The sequence below is a fragment of the Adiantum capillus-veneris genome, chromosome 25 (assembly GCF_014529385.1).
Source record: "Adiantum capillus-veneris isolate H3 chromosome 25, ASM1452938v2, whole genome shotgun sequence".
Taxonomy (NCBI): domain Eukaryota; kingdom Viridiplantae; phylum Streptophyta; class Polypodiopsida; order Polypodiales; family Pteridaceae; genus Adiantum; species Adiantum capillus-veneris.
The window spans coordinates 9,620,827-9,629,074 of record NC_140955.1 but is presented as its reverse complement, the minus strand read 5'-3'; the positions used below and the strand labels follow the sequence as shown (position 1 = coordinate 9,629,074).

Here is an 8,248-nt window from a genome sequence, read left to right as displayed (position 1 = left end):
CAAAGTGTCGATTGAACGTGCAAGGTCATCGTGCTTGGCAAAAGAAACCCATCGATTGGCCCATGTTTGTTCCTCAAAACGCTGGAGATCCTCACAAGGTCTAGCATGGCATGCAGTGTGGGGAGCATCAAGGACTAGGGTTGGAAAAGTTTGGGTCAGGCGATAGTAGTTGTATTTAGAATCTCAAGAGAATGAAAAATCTACTACATTTGGATGTTTTTTTTTTAAAAAATCAAGTATTTGCATTGTTTGATTGTTTATACAATTTTAGAAGTGTACGTTTGGCTCTATGTGTTTGAATAGTTCTCCAATTTCATGTGGTTTTAAAATTCAAAAGATTATTTTCTCGTGATTTTAGCAGCTCTTTTCCACCATGTGAACCCGCCCTTATATGGCCACCCTATATAAAGAGGTAAACCCCCCCCCCCCCCCCCCCCCCCCCCCCCCCCCCCCCCCCCCCTCAAACACTCCTTCCCTCACTGAACACCACAAGCTCTACAAAGGACCTTAAATGCACTTTCACGATGGCAAGGACAAAACAAACTGCAAAGAAGAATCCCAAGACCACTGAGGCACGCAGAAAGCAGAAGATGCGTGCAAATGGACAACCTGAAGAGCTAGCTGACCCAGATCGAACAGAGACGGACACGTCCGATGAACATGCACTATGAGAAGGGGAGGACATTCCAGTGAACCATAGGGTGGGCGGGAACACATTGCCAGGCGAAATGGGCCCGAGGCCATCTAGCCCAGGTCACCCCTCTGTGGCCAGCAAGTCACTACCCAAAGGAATGGGTGCCATGTCTTCTGATCAACACAACAATGATGCGCGTATCAGTGAAGATGAGGATTATGATCCAGATGAAGATGCCCCCTAGCCACCTCCCAAGCACCGTCGAAAGTCGAAGTTCTACAGGAAGCCGCAAAGAGAAAAGCCATAAGGAGCTCAAAGGTCCCCACAACACCGACCTCAAAAAACAAGACGATTTTGTCGAGTGTTTGCTGAGATCCGACATTACCAGAAGACATCATACTTGCTTATTAGGAAAGCACCTTTTGCACGGAGATGTAAAGAAGTGCTACAAAGCTACATCACATACTTTGGATGTCTGCAATTGCCCTCAAATCAATTCAGGAGGCTGTAGAGGCTTATTTGGTCAGTCTCTTTATAGACACATTCTTATGTGCTGTCCATGCCAAGCGTGTAACAATCATGGCCAAGGACATGCAACTTGCACATAGCCTAAGGCACGACTAATACCTTTGATGTCAAAACCTTTTTTTTGTAACTAACTTTTGTATTGGAATCAATATACTTTGGAACCCTTGTACTGGATTCAAGTTTTCTTGAGAACTCAATGTATTTTCACTTTGTGACAAATACAATCCGTCTCTTTTTGTCCAATTTTCTTGTTTATTTTACATTTATTTTGCTAAATGGTTGAAGGTGAGATGCTAATCAGCTGTACAAAAGGCTAATCAACTGGCAACCAAAGCTAAATAAGTTATCTGTTTGACTTGAAAATGTCCATTAGGTAAATATTTTGCTTTGTATTTGCCAAAAAAATTTGCACAGATTGAAAAATTTGTGTTGTCCAGAAGAAAACAAGAATTGGCCAGATAGTAGTCTTGCAGGGCCAAATCTTGTTGCCTTGTAGACACTTTGAAAATTGCAGGGTTTGTCAGTTTCAGGGCACAACTAGTACAAAAAAAGATATTATATACAATTTTTTGGACATATTTTTTTCAATGTACAAAATCAACTTTCAAACAGTTTGCCTTGTCATGAACATGAACAAAACAGTGAATTGAACTTTGCAAAGATAATGGAGAAGAGCGATAATTTTCATTTAAACGCTTGTAAATATGGCTTAACGATCTTTTGACAGGAGGCGCTTTGCAACCTCTCTACGACGTCCTATAGCGTTGGGTAGAATGAATGTCAATACAGAAGCAGCTATAGCTTGGGCACTGGCAACCCCCAGGGCTTGACAAAGAGCTATGCGTGTCATGACCTTGCCGCGGAAGCCAGTGCCAAAAGTGGCAATTGCCAGTGATTTTTTCACAAGAATAATTACATGGGCGGTTTGAGGGATGATGGCCAAACATAGGAGTTTATTTGCGGCCTTAAGCACCCACAAAATAAAATGGCCATTCGGGGAGAAATCCTTGTGAATGATGCACACATCTTGCATTGGTAGTTTGTCGATGTAATGTGCTAGGGTAGCTTGAGGCCCAAACACCGTGCGCTCTCCACCCTTCCGGCTAGCCCAAAGGTCCATGTCCAAAACATCCTGCAAAATTGTAATTAACCAAAAGCAAAGAAGAAAGGTTGAATTATCAACATAGAAGATGCTTAATATTACCTCTTGTTGCTTATCCTCATCATCCATTGTTGGTGTGGCTTCAAAGTTGATAGAGGTTTTGCTGTCATCAACCTTGCGGGGGCTCTGCGAACCAGGCGAATTGGGGTGGATAGGAGTTTGTTTGGCAACAACTTTGGCTTGTGTGGCAACGAACTCCTCGTCCGTGACTTTGCTCTGCTCTACAGCGAGAATATTCACTGTCACTAGAGCAATTGTGTCAACAACAGAGTCTCCCTATCGAAGCAGCTTGTCATCTAGAGCTTCTGGTGTAGGATCAAGGGGGAACTCCATCTTGGTGCGTATGAGGCTAAGACACTGATCTAGTCGGACACCAAAAGCCTTTTCAAGATCATGTAAGAATAAATACTCCTCATCTTCTATAATTATGCTGCTGAGACGGCTAATCTCCACTTTGAGAATCGTAGCAGGGTTAGGGCACTCGGGGTCAGGCACCTCGGAGGTGCATCAATCTGCTTTCTTGCTGCAACTGCTTCCTCCAAGCCATGGGGATATTTGGCAGCTTGCAATCTTCACTCACTTTGGACATCTATAGGCGCGGCCTTGTGATCTTTACGATCCGCCAACACCCTACCCACTGCCAAATGCGAGATCTCCATATCCTCCAAGGAGGGCTCCTCATTGATGAGGAAGAAGAGAGTGGAAATATTGGACAAGAAAGATTGCCCAATTTTGTGCTTCTTGAAGGAGTCTGCAACTTTCTTTGTCACTTGAAGAAAGTGGTTCACCTCTTCTGCAATTGCTTCAAAGAGATCTAGTCTCTTTGAAAATGCTGTGTTGCCCTTGTGGATGTAGCGAAGCAGATCACATGGCAACCACAGCATGGCATTGTCTTCAAACATCACAACATACTCGAGCATATGCACATGCATATACTCTATGATGTTGTGAAAAGTGTCATTGTGGAGTTGCATGGTTTTTTGTAAGTCCACTGTGCAGATAAAGTAGCCATGGAGATCACTCCGTCCAACATATTCGGTGTCCTCTAAGAAAAGAAGAAACCACGAAAAAGGGGTGTGTGTCTCTTTTGACGCTACTGCTACGTGGAAGGAGGATGCACTAGCATGTGCTGCCATGGCTCTCTCTCTCTCTCTCTATGGTTGTGTGTGTGTGTGTGTCTTCTTCTTGTCTCTCTCAAGTGTTGATAGAAAAATAAGAAGCCCCCTCCCCTTTCTTTATATACAATCCCCCCCTCCCTCCCCCCCCCAGCTGCAGAAAAAGACACTATCCCAAAGCTCTTTGATATACATACAAATACACATGGGTGCGCACACAAACACCCAAACAAAATCTAAAAAACTTAATCAGCAAAGTGATACTATAATGACAAAAAGGTTTTGAATTTCCATTAAATAGAAGGCTTTCCAATGTGGCATTAGAGTCGGTTACATTGATCTATCAGATCAACTTAAAGATAGTGCGCCGCCAACCCTCCACTCCTCTTGCACTTTCATGGCTACCGCCATCCACCTACCAATCTGAAACAACAAAAATGCTTTTAATAAGACGAACAATTGGCACATGTAGACAACATATAAACTAAACTAAACTTTTGTCGATTGAGACAAAAGTAAGCATCTTTGATTTCTTTGTAGCCCAAGATAATCAAGTGTTCTCGTATGTTGGTGAGTGTCCATTGTTCACTGACTTGCACAATCTGGGAAACACCATTTGAAAAAGTAACGGGCATGTCAAATGTCACAAAATTAGCAACACTAGATTGTAAGGGTATCCACTTTCCACTCTTACACATCCAACGCTCATAGTGAAAACGTAGGTACAAAGTAGTGCGCACTTTCAAATATCGTATCCCTATACCTAAAGCGCCCACCTTACACTTGTATTTATCTCCTTGGTGCACTCCCTCAACCATTCCCCAATTATCTCCAAATACCAGTTTTAGTGCTTTACACATGACATTCTTGCTACAAAACATAGTAGGTGTGACACAAAATGGAAATGTCTTGAACAAGTGTACAAAAGCATGCACGGGGCAGCACCAACTAAGCCCTACTAATCTAGAAGCCTTCCCAAATTTTGATGAGGAGAAAATATCGGAAAGCATCTTCTCCTTCACTGAGAAAAGTGAACACGCATCGGGTTGTGGCCATTTCGGACTCAGTAATGAAGGTTTGTCAACAACAATGATCTTACCATATCCATCCTTCGAGGCTGGCACTACATACGTGTGTGAGTAGAAGAAGATTCTGTGTTGCAACAAAATCAAAGGTGTAACATTTAATGGCCTAAAAACTTGTCTGTAGCAGAAATTAGCATGAACATAGTGGGCATTTCATTAGAATAGATTCCTAATGAGAATTACAAGAGTGCTTGGGTGGAGAGAGCAACAAAAAGCATAACACCTAGTTAGATAGCATGAACAATACTTTCAAAAGAAAGAGAAATTAAGCTATTGATAGCAGTTGAGGACCGGATTTACATGGAGCCGGTCCCCCCTCCAAAAGGCTTTGTATTATGGTTTCTCCCATCAGGAGAGACATTGTACAATACAATTCTTTGTGTTCCTTCAAGACTAGCTAGTGCAATGAAGATGAAAGCTTCATGCACTAAGCAAAACACTTATCAAACACAACATCAATTCTCTCTAGTCTCAGACCCAAGACCTCACACACCTTCGAAGATGGTGAGAGCTAGCGGGGTATGAGAGTAGACTGAGAGGAAGAAGGAGTATTCTTACGAGAAAGATGTACATCTCCTCACATAATCACTCATATTAGCATAGCTTAGCTTAGTAATTAGCATGGTAGAGGAGATGAGCATGCATTGAAGCTTGGATATTGGTTGGATTTGCATCACAAAGCCAAGAGTTGTTGGTGTAGGCCTCCCTTCTCACAAGCTTGGAGTAGGTGGTAAGCTTTCCATTAAAGCTTGAGAAGGAGAGAGAGTCTTCTTTACTTCACACATGAGATTGTGTGAGTGTGTGTGTGATAATTCCTTGCAAAAATCAGCCCCCTCTCTCTCTTGGTCGACCCCTCTTGCTATTTGCTCATGCTACAGTCTCATTGGACCTCCCTAGAGCTAGCCAATGATAATTAAGCAGTATAAGTGATAGCCTTCTGACATGTGTCCCTCTTTCCCCTTTTGTGAGAGATTTATGTTATTAATAAATGCAACTAAACTCTCATTGGACCCCTTTGCCTCTTGTCCAATAGGAATCAGGCAAGCCATTGGGCTGCTGAATGCTCATTGATCCCCTTGGGAGACTGTCCAATAGTATTCTAGAGAGATTAATTCTCATTGGTTCTTTTATTTAAGTGTTTTTAAATTAATTAAACTAGATTTACTCTAGCCTAATTCTCATTGGTCCACCTCCAAGGGTATCCAATAGGAATTGGGTACACCTTGTGGGCATCTGGGCTAGGAAGTTGACATGTGTCCTACATTCCCTTTGTGTAAAGGGAGCTTGTGTGTGTGTGTGTGTGTGTGTGATTTTCTCTCTCATCCCCTACTCCCAAGGCCTGCCCCCTCCTATGTAGGGATTGATAAAGACTTTTGGGACACACACAAAGCATCCAATTCCCCCCATGCTTGACCTTTGGACACAACCTTTGCATTTTGGAACCTTAGCATTTTGGAAGTCTTAATGGGCTGAACCTTAGGGTCTTTTAAGCCCATTGTTGCACATGGCTCTTTTGCAGACGGCCCCCCCTTTGGATCCCTATTTTCCCTCCTTTGGATCCCTATTATGGCCGGTCTGCTAGCTTAACCAATATTCTAGCTTTTTCTTCCCTGGCACTTCCCCATATTAAATGATCAGTTTAACATGAGAAAATCATGTAGGAGAATTAGATATTGATTATTATGAAATTACCTCTCTCTTGAAATCATAGTCGTCCTCGACTATGGGGTAGAGAAGATAAAGCATATTCATTAGTCCTTTTCTTAGCGGGTAGATGATCCCTATATTACCCTCTAGCTCTGATACCAAGTGTTACGGGACCCTGAAGAGCGGCCCGTAAATGGAACTTAGGGGCCGCGCGCATTCGCCGATCCTTCACCTGAACACAAGTTAGCCGACTTCACAACGGGTTGAGCAAGTATTTCAAAGGGATGCGCGAGACAAGATTGTTGAAACAAGCCCGTGACGGGCGCTTTGTATTGATTCAAAAAGTTGATTACAAAAGGGACGGAGGCATCTCCAGCGCCTCTGAAGACTGGGTTAACCTAACTCCAACCTAGAAAGGGTAAATGGTTTTATGGACGTGAGGACTGCCACCCCGGCTCCGGTTGAACAACCGGCCCCCTCTTGGCTACCCCGGCAGGATGCGCACGGTTCACCAAGAGTGGAGTACTACTCCCTTATAAGTCCTTTAATTCGGGGCGCTCAGGCAAACCACCCAAGCCCCATGGCCTTGAGGTAGAAATCCCTCTCAAGGAGTCACCGTCGGTCCCGTCCAGGAGCCGCGGTTCCAAAATCTGATCAAAATGCCGAAACGGCCCCGCGGTTGCATCCCGGGCCGTTTTGGTCCACGGGACCCCCGGGGACCCGGCCACGGCCCAAGCGGGGCTCTTACTTGCATAGAGTCTCTCGGGGGCTCCCGGAGTCATGTTTTGTTCACAGGAGCGACGGGTCCACGAGTCGTCAAATCGGCCCGCGGGGAGCATGGCCGCGGAGAGGGGCAATTCACCAAACGGGGCCTCGGTCCCCCTCAAGTGCCGTCCACGGTGAGAAGTTAGGTTAGCGGGAGTTAGGTTAGAAATGGGAACGTGGACCGCCGGGCCGCATGAGGGACAGCCCATGTGGGGGCGCTAGGGGCAAGGAGGGACCGCCGGCGCGCGTGGGAAAAGTTCCCCCTCACGAGGATCCCAGAAAGAAATTTGGTGGCTTGGTGCTATTGAGATTCCCAAGGATACCCATGGAGTGCTTGCTTGGATTTTTGAACACATTCCATGGATAACAGATGTCATTAAGGCACAGCTAGCTGGGGAAAAACTCCAAGTAGATGGCATAGGGGAGTTTGAAGTTGACTGGCACTTAGGTGGTGATTTGAAAACAATAAAGTGCATTCTAGGGTGCAAACAAGGGCCAGGAGCTCTGTATCGTTGTCCATTTTGCATTAAGGGCTATAAGGGGAATGCTCGAAAGATCGCAATGGTCGATGAAACAAAGGAAGATAACAATTCACAAATTACACGTGTGTGGGAGCATTCGGTGCTACGATGTCCTATGCTAGAGGAGCCTAATTGTGCCACAAAAGACAGTGAATGGAACCCTATAATTAACTTCCCTCTCAAAAATATGCATTTTTGCACACTTCATGCTTTTATGTGCATCTTTGATCATTTATTAAAACTTCATATTGATTATGCCTTTACAATGAAGCCTATGGACAGGTCGTTTGACACTATCTCAAAAGTGGAAGGGCTCTTAAATTCAATAGGTTGTCATGGGACCAACACCTCCATTGTTGCACAGAAGAACAATGCAAGCGCTCAAGAAGTGGCCCAACCAGTGTCCATGAGTGGACTAAAGGCAAGGCATTTTTTGAAGAGGTTTCGGTCCAAGGAAAAGGGTGCTACTGTCAGAACATCAACATCTGAAGGTGGATGGGAGTTGTGGAAGGATCTCTGCAAGTATACAATGGACAATGATAGCAATGCAAGTGTTGTGCTTAGCCGACAACATGTTTGGGCGATATTCGACAAGATGATGAAGATACTACGACTTGATTCCAAAATTTGGTGGTGGAGTTCACAAAGGCAGTCGTCATTGCATGGGGTGAATCGAACATTACACACTATATGGTGAGTGCTTGCTATTCCAACTTGGTTTGTACTATGCTTTAGTTTTGATCATCGATGTGTTGTGGCTTTTTGGCAGCACATCCTCTATGCCCATGGTG

At 44.4% G+C, this 8,248-nt stretch overlaps 1 pseudogene; it reads right to left on the bottom strand.

Moving 5' to 3' along the window:
• Positions 1 to 6,593: 6,593 nt before the first annotated feature.
• Positions 6,594 to 7,145, bottom strand: LOC147424402 (uncharacterized; annotated as a pseudogene).
• Positions 7,146 to 8,248: the final 1,103 nt, after the last annotated feature.